Source organism: Cupressus sempervirens, chromosome 7, assembly GCF_028749045.1.
Source record: "Cupressus sempervirens isolate cs-2001-9-10 chromosome 7, ASM2874904v1, whole genome shotgun sequence".
Classification (NCBI taxonomy): domain Eukaryota; kingdom Viridiplantae; phylum Streptophyta; class Pinopsida; order Cupressales; family Cupressaceae; genus Cupressus; species Cupressus sempervirens.
Window position 1 is genome coordinate 622,946,117 of NC_143124.1, and position 10,231 is coordinate 622,956,347.

The 10,231-nt window shown below is 35.9% G+C and overlaps 1 long non-coding RNA gene across 1 annotated transcript in view; it reads right to left on the reverse strand.

Moving 5' to 3' along the window:
- Positions 1–9,502, reverse strand: part of LOC149548242 (uncharacterized) — a 34,379-nt gene extending 24,877 nt beyond the window's left edge. The window contains exon 1 of the long non-coding RNA XR_016354007.1: positions 9,322–9,502. This is a non-coding gene — a long non-coding RNA (uncharacterized LOC149548242). The remainder of the gene's footprint in view (positions 1–9,321) is intronic.
- Positions 9,503–10,231: the final 729 nt, after the last annotated feature.

Genomic DNA, 10,231 nt, shown 5'->3' on the forward strand with positions numbered 1-10,231 from the left:
AGTCTTGATAAGTAGGAGATAATTTCCACAGCTAGTCAAATTGTGATATGAATATCAGGATTTAACTGTGTGATTTTTGAGTCAAACTCGATGACCCATGTGTCATGAGTAGTGATTCAACATGAATCCATCTCTCATGAGAATAAATGGAACACTTAGCACTCATTGGATCTAGGTGATGCTCACAGGGGTGAAGCACCGGGACTTCCCGGGAGGTCACCCATCCCAGTACTACTCCAGCCCGAGCGCGCTTAACTACAGAGTTTCCTCCATAGTTAAACCCAAAGCTTTGGGTTTAACTATGGAGGAAACTCTGTAGTTAAGCGCGCTCGGGCTGGAGTAGTACTGGGATGGGTGACCTCCCGGGAAGTCCCGGTGCTTCACCCCTGTGAGCATCACCTAGATCCAATGAGTGCTAAGTGTTCCATTTATTCTCATGAGAGATGGATTCATGTTGAATCACTACTCATGAAACATGGGTCATCGAGTTTGACTCAAAAATCACACAGTTAAATCCTGATATTCATATCACAAACTGAAGTCTTTCTTATGTAACTCCTTGCTTTAAATAATGCATTTTGCCCACTTGCTATTCCATAAACTTAATAATAAAATGTCACGTGTGCGATCATAGAGCAGATAATCTTTATTTAGTCATACAGGAAGCATCAAGGCACTGATGCATTTGATATTAAAAATCTACCTCCACAAAGACAAGATGAAAGATGTGAAGTATTGTACATTGGGAAGCCCATAGAAGCATCCCAATAGAGGGCAGAACCATGATATTGGTTAACTAACAAATTCTATATGTAATTTCAACTGCCTGGTTTATTTTTTCATGTTGACGTATTTTGTTCATCAAGGCCATAGCCTTTAATGCCAATCTGTTAATGCAGGAACTGGAAGTGACTCATCAGGGGTACTGGAAAGTTTAAGTCCTTTGAACAAACCCACAAATCTCTAAACAAAGCTTTTGACGGAAAACTCCCTGCCAACTGCAGACAAATAGAAAAAGTAAACAAAGCACTCAGGCTTAAAAAGAAGATGAATTCAAACCCATAGAATTTCTAGGTTAAGCAGACAATGTAAGGTTATATAATACACTACATGAATTAGTTTATGTAACTTGGTATAATATTGATTTGTGATTTCCTACTTTTTGTGCTTGGCTAATTTACTACTAGGAGGACAATTTTTTTTAAAGCAGCTATGAATGTACCATCTAGCACGAGTCTGCAGGCCCAGACGGACTACAACTTTCAAGATTCCGAACATTAAATATGTCACTGTAAATACCAGAGCAATCAAAAACCATCTCCGCCAAACTCAGCCAAAGGGAAGATCTGAAGCGAACTTCATTTGTTTGGTTTAAGGTCTGCATCCAATATTTAATAAAATAGATTAGTTATTTAAACATATTTTCCCCAAACAACCTGTTCTGCGTTAGCTCTGGCTTTGTGATTTTACTGAAAGTCTGTTTGCTTTCTCTTTTTTACATCATTTTCCAGCGCTGCAATTTTTTTCATACAAACCTTTGGTTCCGAGGTTCACTTTGTCTGATATACATGGTTTGGGGCCAATGCAAAAATTAAATACAAAATCGAGGCCTATTTCTTTGTCCTAAAATAAAAAGCTATGAGTTTTACGATAGATAATTCTGACCATTATTTTGGAGCTATATATTGTTGAGAGTAAATGTAACATGTAATATGGAATATGTTTATGTTCTGTCCCACAAATAATGTTTTTGGTTTTCCAGTGTCATCTGTTTTATTCTCTGTCTAGTCTTACTGCATTGTATTTTAAATATGTAAGTTAGTCCCCTCTAGTTAATCTTGTGAGGTTAGCCCTTGTAATCAATTTGTCTTTTTGCTGTAGTACTTGCAAGCACATCCTAGTGGTGGATAGATGCTGCTGGAGCAATACTATTATGTAGTTTTCTGATGTCAGAATAATGTAAAAGATTGTAAAGACTGGAGTTTGACTCAGATTATATTGACAGGCACCGTGCATGCCCTTTTACACCAAGTAATTTTTTCTTATGAATTATCTATTTGTAGATTTTTTTTTTTTGGAGAATTTGGATGCAAGCTCATATTCAGTAAATGATTGTCTCTTTCAAAATGTATCTGATCTTTTTCGCCCACTTATGAACTACAGGTGTATACAATGAGCTCATGCAGGAAATCCCTACAGACTTGAAATTAAGGTATGCTTCCAAGGACCTATTTCCTTCCATTACTTTTTTCTTGCCTGCTCGAAACATCAATAGTGTACTTAACTATAGACCCAAAAAAATGCTCTGTTTGTTTCTTGTTCTATAATTGCAACTATCATTACATTACTATATGGTATACCAATGTAAACATATGAAACTATTGTTTCTCTCATCACTTTTCCAATTGGCTGCAGTTCAGAGAAAATGGGAGATGTGAGTTGAATAAAGTGCTCAAACAGCAACAAGCATGCCACTTATCACATGTATTTCGTTAAATGTTCAGGCAGTTCATCTACTTCCCAAAAAACTCGGACACTTCTACATAGGCTTTCCCTATGACTTTATAACATATCTTGAACATTTCAGTCCTGTTCCTACTCATTTTGTGTCAGTTGTGGATGTGGCATACAAGAATAAGCCCATCTTTTTCAAAGTCCTTTGTGGCATCCCCTGTGCCCATGATTTTGAGGGCTGGTTTTCTACCTGCCCTTTCAGAATGAAGCCCATTGAGTTTCCTGAATTGCTTGTATGTTTGTGCATTTCATGGTATTTGAATCTGTTAGATCCTTAACATTTCAGATCATATTCCATGATCTATCATCAATCTTGATTGTGTAAAATGTTCATAGACAATTAAATAAAGCATTATTCTATTAAAATGTAAAAATCTGTTGTTGGTAAAATCTACTACCATAAAACAGTATAATCAATTTTTAAGATTTATCTTCCATTTTCATCTCTAATTTATGAAATGTCGTGCAACTTCAAATTCTAAATTATTACCTCTAGAAGATTAATGCAGCACATAGCATTTATCCTATGATGTTAATCACCTGTGATTATAATTTTTGGTCTACATATTTAGAAGAGAAAAAATGATGCAGAAAGTAGCTTTGTACCTCAACATCCAACTGTTACTCTCTTGCCTTGGAAAAAGACTATATTTCTGAATTTACAAAATATGGAAACAGGTATGGCAGAGTTTTCTTTTCTAAAATGTTACGAGAATTTTAAAGTCCTTCAACATGTTTGGCACTCCCTCTGCTCATAAGACATCTATATTATGCTTTCTGCTGCTTAAAACAATATGGACAATGTCTATGCTCTTGCACAAAGACCGACCTTACTATGAATAAACTAATTCTTATTTTCCCACTTCATCTTTGTCCAAAAACCACTACACCAATCACCAATGGCAGGAACTATGACGCCATACATCTCATATTTTTTGATGTTCAATTTGGAACAAAATGTTGCTATTTCTCTTCATTTTACACACATGTTTAAGTTTAACTCTGCCACACAACAAATTTATCATATATACCACATTATGCCTCGGATACCACCTAGGCTGACTTAAATGATTAAATATGACTTCCACGACCCCACACACGCACACACATATCTATTGCTAAAGAAAGGATATGAATATGAGATATATAGCACTCTCAACTGTTGTGGCAAATACTCCCTGTTAACTGTAATGATCTGTGATATGCGAGCGGTTTAACACCATCTGTGCTTGTGGCACTAGTGCAATTTTGTGTAGCTTGTTAATGGTATATATGTTGGAAGCATGAATACTAATGATATTCCTATGGGGGAGTATTGTAGAAACATGATTAGATCATTATCATGATGATAGGTTACATTCATGATTGTGTTTGTCATTGATGTCAACATAGCAGTTTTTTGTAGTATCTAACAGAAGAACAATGGTAAAGATCAAGTTAATACGAACAGATCATTGAGTACTTTCAAGTAGCGAGGTTAACGGGAGATTATACTATGTGTCTAGTATATGCAGCTAACCTCAGTAGCATAAGATATTAAGTCTGGAAGAAGTTATGCAAGTTTTTGTGAAGACTGTTTTGAGATAGAGTTTACAGAGGCATGTTCTAGAAAACTTGTTATATCTCTTAGCAAAGTTGTTATTCTAAGAAGCCAAAGTTAAAGATGTGAAGAAGACATGTTGGTGATGACGTGGCTAAGTTGGCTCATCATAATGTTACGTGGACGGAAAGTTATTCAAGTTACAAGGCGAAAGATTAATGTTATCACTAAGTGTAACGTGTTCTTAATGTGGTCCTATAATAATTAATTGAAGTGGTGTAACAGCCAACTCAAGGAATTGTTTTATGGATTCGGTATAAAGGAAGGGCATTTTCCTTTATCTTAAAAGGCGAAATGAAAAATGATTGTAAGCAGCACAAGGAGTGGAATGCGAAGATGAGCAAAGCAGAGCGAAAGTGCAAGAAACTTCATTGCTATGGTTTTATTGTGTGATCCGAAGTTTGATACTTGGATCCAAGGTTCATGACTTAGTCTACAAGGTCTGACAGTGATTGGTCTAGTTGACAGGAGAGAGGAAAGCTAGTCTACAATGTCTGACAGTGATTGGTTTGGTTGACAGGAGAGAGGAAAGAAGTTATAGTTCAGTACATACAATTATTCTGCAAGGAATAGTTGAGAGACCAGTTGGACAGTGAGTTCGATGATCTTGCTCCATAAGCTATTTGAATAGTGGGTCATTTTGTCTTCAACAACTCATAACAGGGTTGGCACAACTCCTAACAAGGATTCAAAGTCTCCTAACAAGGACTCATATGTACTAAATGTTGTAATAGACTCCTAACGGGGTCCATCCTCTAACAAGGAATATTTATATTAGTACATCATCTTGTGGGCATCATTTCCACCGGGGTTTACCCCCTCTGATCAAGGGTTTCCCCAATTAACATATCTAGTGCAATTGTGTATGTGCATCTTTGTATGGTTGCTGTTTACTTTGGTTGAATGGATAAGATTGTTGAAGATTGATAAATGTTTTAATTATTACATAACTAATTCAACCCCCCCCCCCCCCCCCCAGTTATCTTGGTGGACTATTGTTTCTAACAATTGGTATTAGAGCATCAGGTCCTTAAAGATAAAGTTTAACAACTTTGGGAGATCCATGGCAAACATGTTTAGGAAAGATAGTCCGAAGTTCGATGGAACAAATGATGACAGCTAGAAGGAAAAGATGAAGACACATTTGTTGTGTATGGGTCCAAGATATTGGATTTTGACAAAATCATCAAAGACAATTATTGTTGAAAGTGACTTGGAAACTTGTACCGAGGAAGAGAGATCTTTTCATGTGCAACATGAGAGTTAGAGAAGCACTATTGTCTGCACTTCCTGAAATTGAATACGACCAAGTAAAATCACTTAATACTTCTCATTTGACTTGGAAAGCTTTGGAAAATAGTTTTGAAGGAGATGAACATTCTAAGAAATTGAGGCTACAAAGTTGGATTTGCGCATTTCAAGATGCTAAAATGATGGAAGATGAATCTATAAGAACATATGTAGGCAGAATATCATAAATTACTGCAAGTATCAAATCTCAAGGAGGAACCAAAGAAGATGATGAGGTTATATGGAAGATATTGAAGAGCTTGACACCGTCGTTCAAGTCAGCAGTTCAAATGATACAATTGCTGATATCTTGTACCAAAGATTTCACAAAAGAGACATTGCTTGGAAGACTTGAGGCAGTCAAGAAGCATAAGTGCTAGAGGAGACTTTGCTAGTAGTAATAGATCTGATGAGGACAAAAAGATTGAAGGGGTAGCCCTTCTGGTAAGAAGAGAAAATGATGGTAAAAAACTCTTTAAATGTTGGACTTGCAATGAATTTGATCATTATGCATCTAACTGTCCTAAAAGAGAAAAAAAGTATAAAGGAAATTTCAAACCTAGAAGAAATAGAGAATGTATGTATGCAAATGAAGAAGATGATTCTGATGAAGAAGCAGTAAGTGTTAGTGATGATGAAATAGGATTTATAGCAATTAAAGAAGAAAGTCCAGAGAAAATAGCTTTGGTATCACAGGTTGAAAAACAATCTGATTGGATAATTGACAGTGGTTGTTCACATCACATGAATGGTGATATGAACAAGTTTTTGTTGACTTCAAAAGTCATGGAGGCATTGTCAAAGTTGGAAAGAATGTAGCATGTCAGAATAAAGGTATTGGATCTATAACTCTTGATGGTAAAACTAACACTAAGGATGTATATTTTGTTGATGGTTTGAAACACAATCTTCTGAGTGTTGGACAACTAGTAGATAAAGGTTATCAGTTGCAGTTCACAGAAAAGATGGAAAGGTAACTAGAATAGGAACCAGATCTAGAGGTAATGTATTTCAGTTGAATTCCACTGAAATGACATGTTTGGTTGCAAAGGTAGATGACAGTTGGTTATGGCATAAAAGATTTTGTCATAAATTTTGACAGCATTGTGAAGACTAGTAGAGTGTTTGCAGTTAGAGATTTGCCTAAGATTATAAAACCTACTAACACAATTTGCAAAGAGTGTGTTTTGGCAAAGCATAATAGAACTTCTTTTCCCAACAAGAAGTTTACCACTGCAACAAAATTAGAGATTGTACATACAGATCCCAATGGTTCTACAAAGAACAAAGGATTCTATTGTGAAAGGTATTTCATGATTTTAGGTAATGACTTTTCTAGAATGATGTGGATCGCATTTCATAAAGAAAAATCTAAGGCATTTGATAAGTTCAAGATATTTAAGAATAGAGTTGAGAATGAATCAGGCACGAAGATTAGATGTTTAAAATCAGATAGAGGGGGAGAGTTTACTTCAAATGAGTTTAACATCTTTGTGAAGCTAATGGAATCAAAAGACAGTTATCAGCTCCGAGAACTCCTGAACAGAATGGTATAGCAAAGAGAAGAAACAGGTCAGTAACAAAAGCAGCAAGAGCTATGTTAGTTGAGAATGATGTATCCAAGATGTTTTGGAGAGAAGCTATGAATACAGCAGTCTACACTATGAACAGAGTACAAGTCAGGAAAGACACGAACAAGACTCCTTATGAACTATGGTTTGGTCACTCACCTACAGTTAAGTATTTCAGAATTTTTGGTAGTAAGTGTTGTATCAAAAGAGATGATGATATTGGCAAGTTTGATGCTAGGAGCAATGAAGGTATGTTTCTTGGTTATTCATTGAAAAGCAAGACTTATAGATGTTATAATCTGAGAACTAAGACTATTATGGAAAGTGCAAATGTAAGAGTTGATGAGAAATTTAGGATACAAGAAAGAGTAGTTGATTACAGTTTAGATGATGAGAATGTAGTTACTAAACCAGGAAATAATGAGGTATTCCTTGAGACTAACAATGATTTGCTGAATGAAGGAGAGCTGAGGTAGGAACAAAGCTCGGAACCTTCAACGGAGCTAAGAGTTGAGATAATAACTCCTACTTCGGGTAAGAATATGACAAAGAATCATCCACCCGAGCAGATCATCCAAAGCGAAGATAAATGTGTAATGACAAGAAGCAGAATCAATGAAGAACTATGTTTGATATCTCAATTTGAACCAAAGAATGTAAAGGAAGCATGTAAAGATGACTATTGGAGGCAAGCTATGAAAGAGGAATTGGATCAAATAGTTAAGAATGAGACATGGGAATTAGTCCCCAGACCAGCAGATAAGAATGTAATAGGAACTAAATGGTATTCAGGAACAAGATGAATGTGCACCTTCGTATAGTTGCTGTTTACTTTGGTTGAATGGATAAGGTTGTTTAAGGTTGATAAATGTTTTAATTATTAGATAACTGATTCACTCCCGCCCCCCCTCTCTCTCTCAGTTATCTTGGTATCAGTTATCTTGGTGGACTATTGTTTCTAACAATACATGTAACGTAGAGATGTAATATGCAATTTTAATTCCTCAGGGGAATGAGGCCCCATAGAAACCCACACTTATAAATTAAAAAATAATAATATAAATTTATAAGTTAGAAAATTTTCATATTTTTACTGACAATATTTTAATTGGATAAATCATAAAATGGATCAATATCGCATGTCCCTACAGCAGCATTAACCCTGCCAACGGGTCAGCTAGAAGTATATCCCTCTGATTCCTCTACTTGTGCAAGGGGCAGTCTTAGCAAACAGAAGCATGCAGAATATGAGAGGGAGGATCAAACCTCTGAAACCGGATGGTATAGCTCATATGCAAACAGTAGGGGGGAAAAAAACAGAACAGTAGCTAATTTGTTGGCTTCCATTTTTATTTGGGCAATTATGCAAATTGACAAGACAAAGGATAATGCAACAAGAATAATGCCAAGCATATGCAGAAATCCAAGAACTGGGCATACCAGTCCATCACAGTTAGTCAGTTGAACAGATCAGTCGAAGGGACCAAACAAAGTGGGCCAAATGCACATTTCATTATTTACAGATTTATAGACTATCACATGATGAGGATCTTGGGTGAGGGTCTTTTATCAGGTAAGTAAATATGCTATGATGATCTTTGATGAGCTGAAATAAAGTAACCAGGTACTCGCAGAATTTTGTAAAGAGATTACCCATAATTAACTTTAGAATGTTTATTGGATGAGTTCTTTCATTCAAATCAGACACACATTTCTGTCTTTTACGAGCATGCTTGCCCAAAATGCCTATTCTCTGTCTTTTTCTAGAGTATTTGCCAAAGTGTCTTATCTCTAATCAATCTCTGCGACAAACACTCTTATTGTGTTTAAAGAACGCCATCTCGTGATATTTAACTTGTAATTGAAAAAACGCTTACGAATAAGTATAAATGACGGAAGCTTGGTCTGTAAAATTAGACGCCATCATGGTATTCTTTACACACTGGAACCAAAAACTACTTAAAAACCGAAAAAAAAATATAAAGCAGCCCAAAGTGAGATCATAAAATCGCCTGGCTAATTTCATATGAAAGCTGATCTGTTTTCTTTTTTCTTCTTTTTTAACAAAAATATGCATTCCTCTCATCGCTGGCTCTAATAAGCTTCCTAACACGACAGCTCGTAAATTAAGATGATAGTAATTAGTTTAATCAGCGTTAACAGCACTTAGTACGAGGATTTAACTACTCTTGCATTTTGATGTTTTGTTTGGCAACCCTAACCAGTCTGTTAGATTTTTAACAATTCGGAAAAAATCAGAGCGCACCTATGTATAATATTCGTGGTATGAAGATGAAAAAAATTGTCTCCATTCTTAGCAGGGGATGGAAGGAAAGGCAGACTTACATCGTTGGTCAGGACAAATGTAGCGGCTGTAACTGCGGCAGCCACGCCACCGAGAATGATAACGGGTCCTGTGCCCAGGCACCAGAATCTCCCAATCATCTTTCCTCCGTTCTTGTGATTTCTGAAACCGGCCCCGCTGCGTCAGCTTCTTATTTATTTTTCGCCGAGAATTAGGCTGGGTCCTCAATTTAAGCAATGTGTAATTGATTTTATATATATATATATAATGATTTTAGTGAGAAAAAATATATAAATTGTTGACATGTGGCTAAAATTTCTCTTAAGTTAGTGGAGTTATTACCAGTCTTACCTCATTTACACCTGCTCAAATTCAATGGGTAAAAAGGAGGGTTCCTATTTGGAAAAAAAGATTCCAAATTATTCGCCAACCCTCCAAAAAAAAATATAATGAGACTTCTTCCACCTAAAAAATAGACCAATAGCCCCTCCCATTGGACCCCTGCCTTAAAAGTATCACAGCAAAGGTATTGAAGAAAAGGGAAATATATGAGGTAGGTTGTGCTACTTAAACATTTTAGGATTATTTTAAAGTGGGAGGTCATGAATTTTGAAGTGAAGTTTACACTTAAAAGTTTAACCTTTATAGTTTATGGAAGCTAGTAGTCTCATGAATGTTTTATTTATCATTGTCAATTTACATAACTAAAAAATTAAAAAATAATATTTATACGAATTAAAGATATATATGATTGACAAGTTATGAACAAAAAGCCTAAGCTGGTGGGGCAATTCCTAGCCCCCATCTTTTCCACTGCTCAAATTTGCACCCTAAAAAGTAGGGGTTGCTATTTTTTAGAAGATTCCAATTGATCCTCTAGTATTTTTCACTTCATGGGACCTTCCACTCCATAAAAATAGATCATGAAGCACCCCTCATGGGACCGCACCA